The following is a 19,632-nucleotide window of genomic DNA, read 5'->3' as shown; positions in this document are numbered from 1 at the left end:
AGGTTTCAATGGCAGATTGGGTTCAAGTATTCGAGATAAACAAGAATTTGTTTGTCTCGAGTTCTGTGGCCACGAAAAATGATATCTGTCCACGATCGACGTTGAGTCTCGTTTCGAAGACCACTGCAAATCTTTGGCACGAGTCTTGGTTTACCGTGCCAAACCAGCGTCAGGATAATTACAATTACTCGGAAGTAATTGGGAAGGAATTCGTTTCGTTCGCGTGTCTCGAAACCTGAAATACTTTCCCTAATTGAAATTGGCGAATTAGTCTAAAACTTGAAATTCAGAGTAAATCAAGTACCGATTGGGAAAATTTCAAGTTAGACGTTCGTTACACCATCCGAATGTCGATGTCGAGAATAAAGTTGTTAACTCTGAAAACGATTATGCAATCGAAGGAAAATTTACTTTCATTATAGTAATTGTGATTAATCGTGTCTGCCGCGAATCAAATCCAATTGACCCCCTTCTGTGGCATCGGAGAAAGCAATCCACGAGGTATACAAATTTTCAGTGATCAATAAAACACACATAATTGCATCCTTTCCCGAGAGTTTCGCCAAGGAATGATAAATGAATAAACGTCTTGCAATGGCACGTGAATGACGATTTCATTTCCTACTCTACTTCTACGCCACGATTTACTTTCGATGAATGTACATTTTATATACATTTATGTTCTCCGAAGTTGTTCTGGTCGTGAAACGAAGTCGAAAGTTGCTCTTCCCGCGAGTGAAATCATAGTCCGTAATACTGATTAAGTCGCTTTCAGTTGGCAGCAGAGCTCCGTTATTCCTCTGAGCGGATGAGTAAAATTCTCATTTAGATGAAGCACGAGTAACTAATAATAAAATTACTATTGTAATTATACAATCATCGAACTAGGCTTCGCGTTTATCTGAATAAATTTTGGATAAAGTAAACGTGATGAATAAATCGTTGTGCAGTATTTCTAATAATTATCTATTATTCGAATAAATGTAACGAATCGATCTTAGCTAGAGCTTTTATTCGTCATCCATAACGCAAATAAAAGTCTGTTTCGTTGCGAGGGTCGAACATTTGCGATTATTTCGACGAATTTGTTGTTTTATCAGCGAGGAAGATAAGCCACGCTCCATATTGATATTTGGTAAGAACGATGGAATCGCTCGATGCGAGCCCATTTGGTTGATGTAGCTTCCCGTCGGTAATTATTCTGGCATTGACTCGCCATGGGTAACCAGACCACGTGTCAAGGACACCGCATTAATTACGGCCACACGTGCTGTTTTTAGGTTCCTTTGGCGTTCTTATACTCCATAATCAAATTGGAAATAGCTCGGCCCCAACGCGGAGAGAAAGATGAAAAATAAAAGGTTGTACCGTAGGACGTGGAATTGACTTTAATTAGCTTTATGGGCCTTGCTCCAATTAATGAGGTTAGCCACTTGACCCTTTGTTTCATGCTGCCTATTATTTTGTGCTACATTTACTTTCAAACGATTCGGTGGCTTAAATACTTGGCGACCGTCTTCCACAAAATTTGGTATTCGAATTATTCAGAACAAATACTTTTGTATTTGCGAAAACGATTCTTATTTACCATAAATGGTACACTTTTCATTAAGGACCTACGTATTGTTAAATAAATATATTTAAGATATATTGGGATGCAACTGTGGTGTACATGTAAACAATTAATGCAAGAAAACACGAAGTAATGGCATTCTAAAAAAAACTCTCTTTTATCATATTTGACATATTTTATTCGAGTAAATTCTTCTGATGATATTACTATAGTATTCCTTTTGTATGTAAACTATGTAAATAATTTAAGAAACAACGACTTCCATAATCACTTTCATCTGTGTCCAAACAAAACGTATCGAACCATGACGTCTCTAATTCCATCGTACAGGCCAATCGATCCTCGATCCTAATCTCTCTATGGTTTCAGGCCATTTTTTCCTGCGAGCGTCGAGCGTGGCCGCAAACGAGGCCAATCTGGGTCATCCGAGAGACACGAGGGACGCGCCATCACGCTCTTTATATCAGTCGAGAGTGGATCATGATTATCCTCCGAGGAAGAGTCCTCCCTGGCTGCTGGAGATAGTCCACTCTCACTGTCGGACTCGGTGAAAGTAAAGAGATTACATACTTTTCCCGCCATCGCTCAGCCACCTCCGCGATGCCAACTTCTTCGTGGCTGACAACGACTCCGCCGTCGCTGGAATGGCCAATAATGCGCGGGATGAACTTTCTTTCTGTTCAAAGAAGGCTAACCTTTCCGTGGGAAACTGGAGCCAACGACCAGTTAGAATAGTTTGGTAAGTGAGGTTAATTTTTAACCATCAACACTGGTAGCACACGAGTCATATTTGACTCGAGGGAATAAAGTTTCTTTTTTTAACCCTTTCGGCTCCTAAGGGAGGGGTTTCCATTAGGCTAACGATACTTCGACCTTGAGGTTCTCGAGTATTCCTTATTCACTTTTCAGAACTACGTGTTATTTTTATTTTTTGTTGCAAGGACAGTATAATTTTATTACGACGTTGTCACTCGTAGCCAAACACCTCTCGACGATGTCTTCGAGCCATAATTATTTAGATATACATATTGTAGATAGTTTTCCTCCATTTTAGTCGCTCATGTTGCATTTAAAATTGCTTTTCAGCTTTCTCTAACTATCAAACAAACTTCCTTCTACGTTAAGAAATCATTTAGTTTACGGTGCAAGGGGACACGAACCGCCATCAAAAGAGCGCGATCGAAGTTAACGTCACGTGGAAAATTGCTCTTTTAAAACCAACTAACGCCGAGAAAGAAAAAAATGTTTTTATGACCGTGGACTCCGATGGAATGGAAAGGTCGAACTTTCAGCCTCGAGCGTTTCAGTGCTCGCGACCCGATTCGCTTTAATTTTTACACGATTAGAAGAAATTCTCGAGTTATTTGCTTCGATGGTATCCTTGGAACGACTCCCTCCATCCGTTTCCAAACATCGCCTTTCAATTTTATCGGTGACAGTAAAGGATTTCACGCGCGAACGAGCGAGAAAATCGTCCCCAGGAAACCTTCTCTATTTTCTACCCTCTTCATTCTCTGACAATGAGATAGCATCATTCTCCGAACGTCCACTTTCCCTCCCCCCTCGGACCTTTTATTTCCTCGAGGACGTCTCTCGAATCCCGACAATGAACTTCCGCTCTTTCTTTCTGGATTACCGCTGCTCGCGTCCACCCCCGCGTCAAATTGACTCCACTGGTTTGGTTTGGTGGCAAACGTTGCCGATGGTAACAAATCGTCCGTTGATCCATAGAGCGGCATTTCGAAAATTTTATTGAGTTCGTGACAGATACAGCAAAGGAAAGGGTGGCCCTCGGGCTCTTCAGTTCCTTGGCTCGTATCTGCCCGCAGCTTGGCATATTTAGGGTTAATCGAACGCCGTAATTTCGAACTTGTCCACTTCTACTTGTTCATTGCACCGTGCATGGAGAGAGGGCCGAGGAACGTTTCTAAAAAAAAAATGGAGGATCAGCAAGAAACGAAGGCGAAGAACATTGAGAACGAAACGACACCCCTGGTCCCTGCGGCGAGGCGTCACGGCTGAACGTCGACTGTAAACATGCAAACTTGATTGTCCTGTTTGCCCGAGTGGTGGCCGCGTAATTTCCCCAAAAGTATGGCCCACTCGTAGGAGGTTTACGACACCCAGCGAAACGCCTCGCGAGCTGGTTGCCAAGAACGTCGTCGATGACCAGCGAGAAGTGCAGACGTTGAAAAAGCGCCGGCAGAAAAAGCGTAATCGCGCGAACGTCACCCCGGCCGGAGAAAGTTTCAGAAAATATCGACCAGCCTAATTTCGGACACTGGGATTGTCTCTTCTCCTGCCCGCCCCCTCCCCCCCTCCCCCCCATCCGAATTCGTGACTACAATTCGACATCGTGGTTCGGCTTTATCGTCGCCACGCTTTTTGCCAACTGTAAACAGAGCCGTGAACGCGACGATGATTCTGACAACTTTATCCTAACTATCGGTTCTGCGGCGCGTTGCACCGGCTTAATATGCGTATTGCATCCGTTGTCTTCTCGATTTCGGTCTGCTCGCTGCTTCGTGGAAACAATCGGCGAACAAAGCGTCGACTTTCGGTGACGGTGCTGTTGACTCGGAGTTCGTTGAGGGCGTTTGAGATATTGTCGCGTTGGTACGAGTTGCCGGTTTCGTCGAGGGGTAGGGGATGAATTCGACGATTTTTCAGTGCTGGAGATGGATACTGATTCGAAAAGCTTGGGTGGGGTAACCGAGGGATAAGCAACGGTGGATGTATCTCGACGAGGATTTGTTTGATACTTGGTTGTATAAAAGGAGATTCTAAAGGAAGCCTGAGATTTGCGAATTTTCGAGAGGAATGTATTTTTTAAAAATATTCTTTCACAGTCGCTGGGAATACAGTTTGCGAAGAAGTTGGGACAAAAATATTGACGTGAATGATTCAAGCTACAAAATTTAACAACAACTTAGGATCTGCAGCTCATCTCTACATTAGCATCTCTACTCATACTCATACTCTGTACTCATCTCGCCGATTCTATCACAACGATACCCGAATCAACCTAACAACAGTCGCCATCATCGCCTTCTATTCACATGAGATCACATATTCACTTCGAGCAAGAATCGCAGGACTAACGGATACGACCAAAAATGGTCGCCGCTGGATCGTTCAGTTCCAGTGGGGAATAGGACTCGTTCCGCGAACTACATTCTCATTCCTTTCGTCTCGATGATTCCAGAACGAAAGACGAGCGAAATTTTATTTCGTGGCAAGGGAAAGAAAAGGATACGAAGTACAAAGTACAATGGTTACGGTGAAATTACCAGAACGGGTCATAATAAATTCTGAATAACAAATAAATAAGTTTTGGAGCAACATTTGTTCGAACCTCGCTGTGACAAACGTGCAAAATGTCTTGAATATCAGTTTTATACTACGACTTGCTTATTTTGCAATTCTAAAGTAGATACACGGAAGACTTGTCATACGTAGTATTTTACAATTGAAACACTCGCGTATATCGCTGAGAAATATGAAAACGTGAAACGGCGTACGTGAAACATTCGGTGGGAATCGAGCGTGCCCGATCACGAAACGAACGTTTCGCCAAGAATTTCCGGGAGTTTGATACGGTGGCAGATAGGCCACGTTCTGGACGTCCTCGAGCTGGACGCAGGAAAACATGTGGTTCCAGCTGAATGGTGCCACGTACCGTGCGGCACGTGATACATCCGAAAGACATGCTCCCCGGCCGTTTGATATCGAAAAGCCCGTGACATCGATCGTCAGACCCGACAGTCCACGGTTTCTTTCTTTGACATTTCTGAAAGAGCAAGGTCTACGCTAATGAATCAACATTTCGATGCCTCGAAGAGAATATTCACCGAGGCGCCGAGGACTTTGGTGCAAAAACTGGTCGTCTCCATTTTTGGTCATTTCTAGGATACTTTTTGGTCATTTCTAAGGACTTATCCCAATGATTGAAACGAACGTAGCTTTTTTTTTTAATTCTTAGAAGATGTTCGCTTCTGAACATGATCGATTCCTTCATTCGTGGCTCTCGATTAACAACGGAAGTTTCCGTTTCGAACGATGCTCGGATTCGTAGAGAAATTTCACGTTGTCGTGTCCCCCGAGAGGGTCCGTCCCTCTCGATACGAGCACGAAACCCTCCCTTCCCGACTGGAAGCCTAAACTGCGACGACGCTAAAAATACCGCGGGAAGATCGAGTTCGCGCGGATCCGAGCGACGGAACAATGAGCACCAATGTTTATCCTCCCTGTCTTATTATTATTGCCCGTTCGACCGTAGGAGGACCGCGAGCTGCCCGCTGAAGGGCACGCGTGGGCGTGGAATCGACGAAAAGGCTGCGTAAGCGGGAGGAGAGTGCGTGTTAGCGGACTGCCTTTGAGTTGAGTGCGTGCACACGCGACTCGTGGCTCGGGCTGTCTACGTGCAAATGTCAATGACGTCTAAAAATAGTCGGACGGGTACGGAGCGTCTCCTCCAGATATACTGGAACGGTTGCTCGGCCACCAGTCGCAGACGTTCTGGATCCTATCGCACCAGCGCGACCTTGACACGGCTCGACCGAGTCGAAATTACGGGGGGATGGTCACCTTGACGCGACGATGACAGGATACACGGGGCTCTAGTTCTTTTTTGCTGGTCGCCCGTTGGACGGATGCGGTTCTTTCCTGTTATCATTATTCTCGTCTTCGTCGCTGCGACAACGGACGTGGCTCTCGCTCCGCGTATTATTCCGCGTTTAACGTCGTCCAAGGTATTTTCGATAACCTTCAGACGGCCGAGGATCGGGTTAAGGAAAATATTTTGGCGGAGCTTAACACCGTGTATCGACCAGCGACACGAAATTGCGCGCGATTGACATTATCGTGCGACAAGAATTAGGGATAGGGTATCTCGTGGGTTTTCGAGACGTTCGCCGCGAATTACGCGCATTTCCCTCGGTTATCAGCTTCGTATGCCAACGTTTCCGACCTTAAAAGTTTCCAATCCCCCTCCAGAGGTACGGAAACCTTGAAATAACACACCGAATGGTCGGCACCCACGATTCAACGCACAGATAGTTATAATAGAGCGAGTTAATGCAGCAGAGTTCAACTTATCCAATTAAACAGACAAGAACGTCGCATGAACGTGTTCAATTTTGTCTGCGACATTTATATTTCCCATCGCCTGGGGACAGGTGCAGATTTCCCCCAAGCATTCGACCTATTAAACTGCTCAACTATCCGACTCGTGGGATATTCTATCGGAGTTTGTACGGAGAGCCTCCAAAACCGTTTATCAGCCGCCACATTAACATCTGTATCGCGAGGCAGATAGAAAAAGTCGGAGCGGAGGTCAAGAACGCGGGAATGTTATGTAATATCTTTCTAAATGTGTCATCACTCTTTCCCGCCGTGTCCACGCCCACGATCCTCGGGAACATCGTCTCCTATCAACGGAACGTTTAATTTTACATAACGAGAGAACACTTGGGGAAAAAGGTAGTTGAAAATTCGAAAACTGTTACCCTCTCGTAATTAGGTTGTGATTAGATGACACCAACAGTTTTGATTCTAAGAGTAGAGATTACACTGTGTCCTCGTGCTTGGATGAACTAATTGACGTGACATTGTTTGAACGGTCTGTCGAATTAATTGTGTACTAGTAAAGTATCGACGAAAATATGTTTAGCAGAACCAGTTACGAATACTCTGTCTGCTATCCAGAATCACAGGGGTATAAAAATGACTGTGACTTGGGAACACGGTCCAACGAGGCACATGGCGATGTGGATATTTTCACTCCTCTTACGTGTTCTTAAGCACCCTGCACATAAATTTGTCGAACTAGCCAATCTTAAGCCGATCCATTCGATATCCACTCGGAGTGCGTCCTAAAAATCAAAGGACATCCAACGCAACCTCACGCTTTATGAAATTTGAGACATGCTCCACCGAAATTTGGGTTACGATGAACTCAAGGACGATCGTATATTTCATGGCGAAGATTTGGAATTTCTGGTTGAGCCACTCGAATCAGTTAAAAGAACCGCGGTGTTCCGTAACAGACTCCATTTACCTACATCTGCAACGGAGCGTGTCGATGACCTTGTAACATTCAGCTCTAGGTTAGGTTACGGGCGGGCAGACCTTGCCGTCCGGACGACAGAATGATTAGGCGTCGAAAGGAATGTCGTTAGCGTAACGAGATACCTTTTTAACCGACTTCGAAAAGGATGTTACTCAATTCGACGTGCATATATTTCTTTTTTCTTTTTCTGTTCGGGGAGGATCGTCGCGGTTACTTAACAGCTAGATGTTGGTAAATATAACCTTCTCCGCTCGATCGGAGGTGGCTGTGCAAAGGGCGATAGCGCCGGTTCTTTAAAAAGAGCGATTACGGAACAGCGGATGAACCTTGACCCACCTATTGAAAAGTACGACGATGAGGAATCGGATGAACCTTGACCTGTCTATCCGAACGCATGATTGCGCGGATACGAACGGACCTCGACGTTCTGGCGGATAGATCATGAAAAAAAAAAAAAGTGGACCTATCATCAAGAAAGCGGCGTAAGGCCGATTTATCTGTGTTTCGAGAGACAATAGATTTTGCATAACAATTCGCCTGGATAATACTGACGAGCGTTAATTGGGCAGTTTTGTGTTTGCAACGATCGATAAGTTGATGTATTTGATGTTTGAAGAATAGATCTCACCTTGCACGAGGAAAAGATTACATTTCAATGGAATAACGAGTGAAATTAATGTACAGCACTTTGTCAGTTACATTTTTTGTCGTCTATCGTGAAATATTTCATTCTGTAATTAAAATTCTTATTTTTATTTGATACGCATGTTTTTGGAAAATAAATGACGAAAAATGATCATTAAAGGAATAGATAAAGTATCATTAGTTTATCAGTATCGACGATGTTTAGGTGAAATGTATCATGGCCTTCTTCGGGTCATCTTGAATATAAAGATTAGAATAGTATAAGATAAACTAAAAATACAATATATAAGAGAAGCTAAATCGAACTTTAAGCACTCTTCTTGTTTATTCTTGTATCGAGTGATAAAACTGTAAATGAAAAATTGCCATCATTTTTTAAATTGACAACTTTATCGCAATCGGTTGCAGTACTTCTTTGATTTAAAAATAGAATATTCACAGAAACGAGTGGTCCAGGTCAACGTACGCTATTTAAATATGGAAAACTGTATAAATTCTGCATTGGTACACATTTCATCACTCGACGAGCATGATCGTTAATATTGGCCTAACTCGAGATAAGTTTGCTGACCTCCAGTGCAAGGTATAGACTCGGCGAGGGTTAAGGTTAAGAATAAAGAAAATAAAGAGTACGGTTCACTACCGTCGGGCTTTTGACCGGCGACAAGACGGCTCTTTAATTGAGATTCAACTCCTGGCACGGGTAATCGAGTGAGTCAGCGTTTGCAGTTGCCTATCTGCCTCCCTTTCTGCTGGCTGGAATTCCAGCCTGACGAATCAATCGACGATGAAAGCGAGTCGCAATCTCTTTATCGATCGAATCACGTCGGAAAATCCAGGCAACGATGCTCTATCGTTTCTCATTGCGGGTTAAAGGCTCTAGTAAAGATTGAGGGGTTGGTCTGGTTAACGAGATTCTAGGATTTATTTGCGAATTAAACGAGGAAAAGAAGTAGTGAAAATTCGTTTCTCGAGTTATTCATTGTAAAAGTACAGAAAGCTCGGTTTTAGTTCGAGAGCTTGGTCGAGTCTAGAGATCAGAGACAAAATTTAGGAATATTACTAAACAGTAAAAAAAATATTTGTGTATTTTGTCACGTTACTTTTTTCGCTCCAAGAAAATCTTCTCCTCCTCTGATTGTATAATGTTCTATTTATTTTTCGTCGAGTGTATTTCCACGTTTACACTCCGGTGTCGCTTCGATTCTTTATAAATTCCTGCAAGGTTTACGCGACGTTCCTCGTATTCGCGTCGGTTTCAATGGTATATGCAAATCCCTACCTGTTTCTCTTGAAATGTGCACATAACTGTGACCTTAACAAAGTTTACAGTGCTTCGCAAACATCCTGTTCCGTGCCGTCGTCATTTTTGTCTTTTCTATTCGATAATAATTTCACTCGGTGTTTACGGTAATAAACGCGGAATATTAATAATCATTATCGCAATATTCTTTAATCCCACAGCTTTTAACCGGACCCTTGAATAAATATTTTAAATAAAAAAATCTCGTAATCCCAGTTCCCTCTCAGATTTTTTTTTTTTTTTTTAATTGACATGTTATCGTTGGGCGTTGGAGAAGTTTACCGATCGAGAATAGCTCTTTGATACCGGGAACAGCATGAGTACCATGATCGTTAGGTCTCGAGGTGGACGCACGATATGCGCAACCTTGGAGGTTCGAAATCAATGCGAGTCGCATTGTTCGCTCAAACGAGCGTCCGGCGGGGACCTTGGATTCGCCTTCGTTCTCTGAGTTATTAGGGCAACAAACGTCAAACGTTTGATTTTAATTGGTCGAATAACGCTATAGAACGCGCAAGCGTCCGCCGCGAAGGGAGAATTGCTCCTTGAGTCGCGGTGGTACGAGGTCGACGGTCATTTAATAATTTTCTGGGTGCACGTTGCACGGGCATCGTGATTTGCATCCGTCCATTACTCTTTCGTCTTTAAATACATTAGAGCGGTCTTGGCACTGTTAACCGAACGAAATGATAGGGATGAAACCGCTTGCTCGAATACCTGTCGCAAGTTCAGATGCGGTTCATTGTTCCATTCGAAGCAGGCCTGCTTTTCATTATGTATTATTAAAGGAGGAATAAAAGGAAACATTTTTTAAAAAGGAAATATGAAAATAATAGTTGACAGAAATACAAAAAATATATGTACACATTCTTTGGTATAACTTGTCGTTTCATCCCTTTCCGAAATATTTCATTTCACGATTCAAATTTTAACTCCTTCGTCTAAACAAGCAAGAAATAAGCAATTCTTTGTCATTTATTTGTCGCTCGAAATCGTTGCCTGGATCAGAATTTCGCGTACCGCAATTGCGTCGAGGGCAGCGCATACAGATTTCAGCGTCGAATAAAAAAAAAAAACGAAGGACGCTCGGAGAGATTCCAAGGCGGCACGGATGCATTAGTTTTCAATTAGCCAGAGAAAACGTTGAGTGGAATTGAATTATGGCCCCCTTTCATCGAACTCCTTTTTGCTGCCCTCGAAACGCGATAGTGAATTTTAAAGGGTGCCCGGGAGACCATAAAGACAGATTTATGTCTCCGTCCCGACAGGACAGAGGAAAAAAAGCCCCGTTCAGCGCATCAGCGATACGATGGAAAAAAGAACCGTCGAATTTCGGAATATGTATGCGCGGATAAAGCAAGGGCGAGCATATTAAACATTCTGGTGTTCGTCATCCTCGGTGCCGTCTTGTATCGTCCCCTTCTCGGTGACTCGTCCCATGGTTCCCCATCGTTCGCATATACCACAGAAAAAGCTGAAGAAGCGAACGAAACAACGGCCGAGCACAATCCAAACTCTAAACAACGGAGACGAGGCGAACTTGCTTGTTAATTCTTTTATTTATAACGTTATCATTGCACCTTTATTAATAAAGACGGACAAAATCATGGGCAGCTTGGTGTTGGTTAAGGTTCTCGATTAATTATTATAGATAGATCATCAAGTAGTTGAAAATCTACAAAATCTACGCAACAGAGGGTCGAAGGCTCTCGAGTCCTTTACAAAATAATTATTATAGATAGGAGGAGTGATTGTATAACATCTAATAGTTCTACAGAGCCAATCGCTCGTTGTATACCTAAAGCGTTATTTAACTCGCGATTATACTCAAACACCCACGAAATAATTTCTTTCCTGACAGACGAAACAAAATCTACGCAACAGAGGGTTGAAAGCTCTCGAGTCCTCCGCGAAATAATAAGTCCCAATCGTTCGGTTCAGGTAGCAATGTCGGTTCGCAAATTGTTTCGAATCCACGCGTCGCAGCTGGAGCAATTAACCGTCTTCGGGCTTCTGATAAATCGCTCGCGGGACCAATCGAAACGGTTCAGCGGTATTTAATTCGGCGTAAACCGCGCGCACGATGAATAACACAGAAGGACAAGCACGGATCCATTTACGCCGATGAACGCGTAATTCGGTTACCGACCATTTAGCCGTGTACTTCGTCGACGAATCCTCGGCTTACTGGCGCGATACACCGACGCGATACCGTCCCTGCTATTGTTGAAAACAATTATACAAATTAGCCAGAAGGAGGTTCGCGAACGATCCGGGGCAAGGTTGGCTATAACGGGAATTAGGCGAATCAACGAATTGCTCTCGTTGAATTCCCCTCGTGAATTTTTGTTTAGACACGGTCTTGGCCTTTTTGCGCGATAGACAGTGACGGTGCTCGAGCTTTGCCAACTGTCCGAATTATGTTTCATTCTGCTAACACGCTGTACATCATGTTCGATTACGAGGCTCGAGATGGTCGACGATTTCAGCTATATTGTACGAAGGACTTGGTTAGGTCGATAGATTTGATGGTGACTAAAAGTGGCCGATGGTAACTTATCGCGATCGAAGCTGACCTATGGCGACCGATGGAGACCGTGGATTGACTTGGCATTGACAAAATTTTCCAATACCAAAAAGTCTAGCTTTTACGTCAATGAGAAGATCAAACAATCCGCGAAGGTGACGAGAAGTTACAAAATTGTACTTCGGGCGTTTATACAAACGCAGCACGAGTTTACGTTCCCCTACAAACATCCAAACGGAAGCGTTACCCAATTCACTTAAAAGTTCAAAGTATTAAGAAACAGTGAGGCGTCGATGGAAACGAAAGAGAAGTCTTGACATCGAGGACTCCTGTTTCCTCTTCTTTTTCTCCTCTCACATTCGGTTTTTCTTTTCTTCGCGAACGACCTTCCCGCGCTTTTTGCCTGGCGCGAATACGCGCTTGGTCTCATAATGTGGATGCCAGTCTTTAAGGATCAAGGCTAGCGCGGATACACGCGCGTTGACTTTCAGCTGCGTGTTTTGCAGTTACCGCTCGGTTACTGTAGAAACCTCTGACGTTTCACGCCGCTTCGCTATAACAGAGAATTAACATTTCGATCCAGACGGATTGCGCAACCACGTGTATCCCCTTTCACGAGGAGTGTTCCCGCGCTTTCTGCGCGCGCCTGCGCAGGGAGAAAGTTGCTGGGCGGAGGCGGCGAGGAGTTTCCTGTTAAATCGACCTAGTTGAGGAATCCAAGAACGCGAGAGAACAGATGTTCATACAAAAATTACAATCGTAAGATTTTTTGAGTTTAACAAGATTTTGTTTACCGGGTTTGTTAATCGCTTCCTATGACGATATAGGAAGAACAAAGTTATTTTCTAAATGGAAATTATTTTCACTCGTTACCTCGTTTTAGCTAACAAGGCACATTATCGGATAAGATACAGTAGTGGGTAAATAAAGGCGACAAGAAAAGTCACAGCTTAGAATTATTCACAATTGTACCGCGAACTATTGATTACACAGAAAAAACATTCAACGCCTTTTTCATAGAAAATTTCTTTATCTTCGTGTTCGATAATGACTGTTTTTGTATAAGCACAATACTTTGTGAGATATCTACGAAACGCTGTTCCTTTTTACGCCTATCTGTGTCCACGGAAAATTACAAGAACGACTGTGGTACTTTTCACACCTTGTTGCAAAAAATCAATTTAATAGAAACTTTTCTATAATCAAATCCAGAGCGATTGAACTACCGTCGATTTTTTATTGTCTCGTAGACTATGAGGCTGGTTACCTATTATTTGCACCGTCTTATTGAAAGTATATGCGACACCTCGGCTCGATAGGAATTTTTCTAGCGTGAAATGTAAGGCGACTGGGCCACTGTCAATTTTTGATCGTCCCACAGGAAACGTTGCGATGTGGTTGCGAACTCTCTCAAGTTCGCCTCATTGCGATGGCATTCTTGTCCTCGCCGCTTGGTATTTGAAACGCAAATGGAACGACCGCCTTTGCCCGGGTTAGACCGCCGCCACGGGCTTTCTGTGTCAAGGATACGAACTTTCGGTCAAAACGGAGTCAGTTCATCTTCGCCTTGCTGGACCTGAATTCCCTCGTTTGTCATCCGTCGCCCGAGACACTGTTTCCTCGGGCACTTTCATCCCTGGCATTATTTGGCTTCCATTCGGACCGTACGCCGTCCGATATTCGCCATCGTTGGTCGGCGTATTAAATCAAGATGTAATTAGTTGATTAAATGGCCGATTAACCTAAAAACATCGTAGCTGAGAAACGTGAGAACACTTCAATCGATGATTGGAGTGAGTCCAAATTTAATATCAAAATAGTAAATGTTAAGAATTCTTTTTTTTTTTTTTGGAGGAGAAAAATATTAATTTTACTCAATGAATAGTAGGATCGAGAACAAATTAATTGATCAGACTTTCTAGAGCAATTTTCTTATTAGTAAAATTAATTAAATTTGATGGGTTTGGCGATGTATCATGAAAATGTGTAATAATTATACCCACTCGAGAAAGAAGATATTAACATTAGAGAACAAGTACTTCCAGTTCCTATAACGAAGAATATTTAATTGAATCAACGACGTATCGTCGTTCGTCGCGCGATTCTCTTCGATGAGTATCTTATAGATTTAACAACCGCGTGGAACGTAACAATGAAACCGAGCGTCGTTTCGGTGAAATAACGTTTAATAGTCACGTTCTTGTCACTGAAGAAGCCATTTAGATGATTTGTCAGCGACGCAATGATAGCTTTATTTTTCGAGCAGAGTTAGCACTACGCTGCTTAGACAGAAGGTAACATTTGGAGCGAGCTTTGCAAGGTTTCCGCTCCTTGGCTGGTTGGCAGCAGTCCTTGCTGACGTTGTGACCGTAGGTGATAACCCGTTTCTCGATACAAATTTATCTTCGATTAAAGAAATGCCTCGTGTACGGATAATGCCGTGGCTACCAACAAAAAAAAAAGAGCTTCGTCGAAAATGATCGAACTTGGGTGTATAGATAAACGCGAATCAAGGACGCGTGCTGGCAAAATCCACGAACAATATTTATGGTTTTTTCACGTACGATATGCGAGCTTACAAATCGAATTACATTTGTTTACATTCACATCGTGGCAATATGAACAAAGGAATTATATCGGTGTACAAATCCCACTTTTATACGTGTATTTAGATAACTCGGGTCAGAAGAACGATATAAAAATGTGTACAAAAATTAATCAATTTTAATACAATTATACGAAGGAATATATATTTTTTTGGGGGGAGGCTTTCGAAGGAGTATAAACATATTTTTCATTTCTTGTATATTTCGACTCTTAAAGAACATCGAGGAATATTGACATTAGGCAATAAATCTTTCCATTTTCGATGAGTTACATGGGAAATTGAGTTCAACTTAGAGACTTGGATTTCTGTTCGAGTTTTAAACGATAACATATGCTGAAACTTTCGAAGCATCCACGAGGAGACAGGTCCAATTTACGCTTTAATCCCTCGACAAGAGTTGAGAGGATCCTCAAACTGATCTCAATGTATCGCAATGTATCTGTTTGGAATGTTACTCGTACAGATGTCCAGTTCATTTAACATCTCGCGTATGCTGTACTTATTCCACGTTAAATAACATGTATAGCTTGCGAAACGATATATCTAATTATAATACAAACAGGGATAAAACTTATTCATTCGCAAACGTTTCTGTTGCTTCACAGTCCAGCGCAGTGTAACGATTTACAAAATAATATCGACTATTTGAACGACGGCTTTCTTGGATCCTGAGGACGCCACATTCCGCGGACAGCTTTCCGTTCTGCTCGCGAGCATTCGCGAATTAGTGCACTCGACAAAGTGATTCTCAATAGTATAATGGAGTGCCGCGGTGGCTTATATTTGCACCAAATTGCATTATCTAGCGACACGCGGCGCGAATGACGTGAGACGGAATCGATGAATCGCTTCTCCTAGATACCGAGTGGTAACCATCGATCCTCGTTATTCGAATTACGTGACGTCAATCGACCGCGAGCGTTTAGGCGATGTCCTTAGGAAACAATTCAATCAGACATGCACCGATCGCTACCAAAATCGAAATTTCAAGTTTGCGAATATCTGTTAAATATTAATAAATTCGAACGTCTACGAAAAATCTCCCATTGGTTTGACTCTGGGTATCTGATATAGCGAGAGACTATGGTACAGGATGCTGCAACAAATTTTTGAAATTTTTGGAATGGATGCATTACTCGAGTGTACTCGAGCGAACGAAATTAATATGAACTGGTTCCAAGTTCCATAACATTTATTTTTATTTAATGTACAAATAATAATATACAAAAATTTTCGTTTCCAAATGGCGATAAATATGTCTGAAATATATCGATATCGAATATCTTTCGATCGCTATAATCGCAAAATTGCGACAAAAAAAAAGCAGTTTTTATTGAACATTTATTCGATACCGAAACGATTAGCGACTTATCATTCACGATACGCGTACGTCGGCTGTGTCATCGCGTCGTTTGGAACGAATTGAAAATTTGCGTAAATTCGTTCGGAATGAGCGGGAGAGATAGCTGGAATCGTTGAACGTGTGCCAGTTTTTGCCAGGAAACACATTCGAGGGTCTATTAAAATTATCGCTCGTTCATCTTTCACTCTCAACAAGAATTTCATTCTTAAATACGTTTTGTAAATCCAAAACGAGCATGCTGTAGGTTCTTTAATAGTTTCCATATTCTTCCAATGTTTTATGCCATTTCAAATCGGTACAGAAAATTCTTCGTATTCGATGCAAAATACTTTTACTTCAGGTACTTGATTAAACTACACGATAAAATTCTAATAATCACAAGCGCTAATAGTAACGTACGTCTATTTAAATCCTGATTGACAAAATGTAAATTTAAATAACCGTGTGCTACTTGCCCGTGCTCTAAGGAACTTAATTACGGCACACCTCCATACTGACATAAAAATGGCTTCATTAATTTTCGTATCGATCCACGCCCACGTCGTTTCACGGAAAACGTAAAGTCCTTCCACCTAACCCAACAGTTTGGACTGGAAGTTCGACGTCATCGAGAAATTTAGAAGTTGTCCAGTTCGAAGGCTGAATGTTCGATGTCGTCCATGATGCCCGAGCCGAAAATAATTAACGCTGGCACTTAATGACGCACGCAGCACCACGCACACGCGTGTGGATTGTATCGACCCGGCTAAATACTCGGAAATTTGCATACGGGATTATCTTGTTGACGGTACAACGCACGGTGTCAATAAACTTCTGAATCCACTTCACCTGACATTGCTCTCTTCGCTAACTTTATTCTCAGGGTCCACAGCATATGCCTTTCAATTATATCTTCTTTTCTTTGTGCGCAGTCTGTTTCATTCCAGTCTGAAAAAGATACCGCGAAGGGGTGAGAACGAAATAATCGTTCGCTTGTCGATAGCGTGTTGATCTTCAGCAACAATTCGAACGTAAAGAACGATCGATCTTTATTTATCAAAAAACAGTTCACAAACGTATTTGGCTGGTGATTCAACGACGTGGGATTGATCGAAACGGTGAAAGATTATGCGTTTCCGGCTCGAGACAAGAATGAAGGCTGTCCTTGATACCGAAGTGCCAACAGAAACTACGAAACATACGACTAAAATATTTCAGTATGCGGCGGACACGGATTGCACACAATCGACTGGGTGCATTATTGACTGTGTGCCAGATCAACCTTGATACGTATGAAATCGCACAGGTTCGCTATACTCGGGCGGATTCCAGCTTCTTCGAGGAGGATGTATCGATACATGCACGCCAACTGCATAAAGAGGTTACGTTTTTATAACAGCAACCACGACCTTTACGTTTGCCTATTTTCTTTTTCCTTTTCATCGTGCTTATCACGTAAACAACCTGTGCGACGAAGACGTAAAATAATTCTTGTATATTATATAATAAATAAGACTTGGGTAGCATTGCGAGGTAAGAAGGTAAAAAGTAGGTCTTCCTTCTCTGTCTTTGTAAAATCTATATTCAGTAGAAACGTATTTATCGTGATCGTATCGCGGTTTTTGCTATCACGCCAGTGAAGAACAATATGCAGATCGTTGATTTCGACGACGCTTTACTCTTGTTTATGAAACTGCCGAAGATACAAGAAATCTGGTTGGCCTTAAAGATCGTACATTTTCGTCTATGAAAAAACTTGTCGACCTTAAAAATAGGTGTGATGGAGGATGGTTCCTCCTTTCGAGTCTCTGAATAAAACAAAAGGATCACCTTGCCTTTGGATTATCCCAGCGAGAAGAAAACGAAACCAGTTTATGACACAGGATCTCTGTCGTTCTATATATAATATTTCTATTCATTCATTTGACTTTATGCCTTTATCGCACACGCGATAGTAGTATCCCGTTGGAAAACCTAGCGTTTAGTCATCGATCCTCTGAAAATACCAATTACCAAATTTTTGTGTTCTCCATAATTCTCCATTTCTCGTGAAAAATGTTAAAAATGGACTCGCTGCGGTCGCAATTTCTTCAGAAGTCGATTGAATGTCACGGCTCGGAGACAGAAACTTGAACAGACGTAAGAAAAACCGAGTCTCAGTTTAACGAATCGAGCGATCGCGAGATGAACCAACTATAACCGGCCGGGTCTTGTATTACAGGCCGATTAGGCGCGAGTCAGTTCCGAGCAGCTCTAACAACACCTTAGCGCACGTTGCTTCTTTTCACGTAACCTTGCCGCCATTATCTAACCAGGAAACGTCCTATTGACTAATATTGTTTGCAATACCATTATTATGTCATCGCTGAGGTGGTCATCATTGCGCAACTCCGCTGTTATTCCTGATACCTGAACGATACGAGGACGTGTCCTGAACACGATTCTTGTGAGATGATAGGGTCGACGAAGAAGACATTCGTAATTAGGGGAGCAAAATTCTTCGTATGTTTCGACCATGTTTTTTTGCAGGTCTTCTTTAGGAAGATTTCATTTGTTCGATACCTACTTTCTGTTATCGTTTCGTTATTTCTTTTGCTAATGAAAATAATGCTGTTTCAAAGTCACTGTTTACGTATACCATGAAAATCGAAAGAATTGATTATTAACATGGCTACGTGTTACGTCACCGAGAGTGTAAAAAACTCAGATGCTTTATTCTGATACTGTGACATATCGCAGCGGTATAGTAACGCTGATATAAATTAACGCGATAAAGACGCGTTTGAGATGGTAATAAGTTGTGACGAGATGAACAAGATTGAACGGTTTTGTATACAGCACTTATCAAAGGCTGAATACCGAGTTGGTTATGACAGTTGGAACTATTTCGAGAAAGGTTAAAGTGTATCAGTCGATGGTCGAAACGTCACAGCTGACGCTTTTCGACTATTTTTGACAACTTGGTTCAATTCTGCCATTCTTATACAGACGAAGATACGATTGAGTGTCGTGACATAACAGACACAGAATTCTACCGGTCAGAAAAGAGAAATTCTTTTAAAATGATAAGCTTGTTCCCTATAAGCTCGTTCAATTTTTTCATCGCGTACACAATCAAGGCCCTGTGTATTGTTAGAAACTCTCTAACAGCTCGTGATTTCGAGGCGCCCAGGTTTACGAGTTTATTAAAATAACATCGATCAGCTACCCTTCTCTCTCCACGGGCGCAAACTTCAGAAGGTGTTACGATGTCCAATCAGCAAGTTAATTTCCAGGCCCACCAACACGCGCACACGATAAAAATGGTCGTACGCTCGTCACGCCTTTTATACAGTCGTGACCTAAATCCTAAAACGGAACTTCCGCCGTTCGAAGAAAAGGAAAATCGATTAATCTAAAAATGCATATGAGACAAACTAGACGGCACTTAATTGCGCTATTCAGACGTCGTCATCCGAAGTTCTCGCAGCGAGTATATTTCTCACTCATTAGTCACAGAAGGTTGATTAGCGTGTGACGTCTAGGTCACCGCAGCCTACGCAACGCGAGGAAATTCCTTGTGAC

General features: G+C 42.4%; 1 long non-coding RNA gene across 1 annotated transcript in view; it reads left to right on the top strand.

The window, feature by feature from the left end:
- LOC128878463 (uncharacterized) overlaps positions 1 to 2,275 on the top strand; it is a 62,470-nt gene extending 60,195 nt beyond the window's left edge. The window contains exon 5 of the long non-coding RNA XR_008457408.1: positions 1,943 to 2,275. This is a non-coding gene — a long non-coding RNA (uncharacterized LOC128878463). The remainder of the gene's footprint in view (positions 1 to 1,942) is intronic.
- Positions 2,276 to 19,632: the final 17,357 nt, after the last annotated feature.

The sequence above is a fragment of the Hylaeus volcanicus genome, chromosome 6 (assembly GCF_026283585.1).
Source record: "Hylaeus volcanicus isolate JK05 chromosome 6, UHH_iyHylVolc1.0_haploid, whole genome shotgun sequence".
NCBI classification, from domain to species: domain Eukaryota; kingdom Metazoa; phylum Arthropoda; class Insecta; order Hymenoptera; family Colletidae; genus Hylaeus; species Hylaeus volcanicus.
The sequence above is the reverse complement of the archived record's forward strand: the minus strand, read 5'-3'. Positions and strand labels throughout refer to the sequence as shown.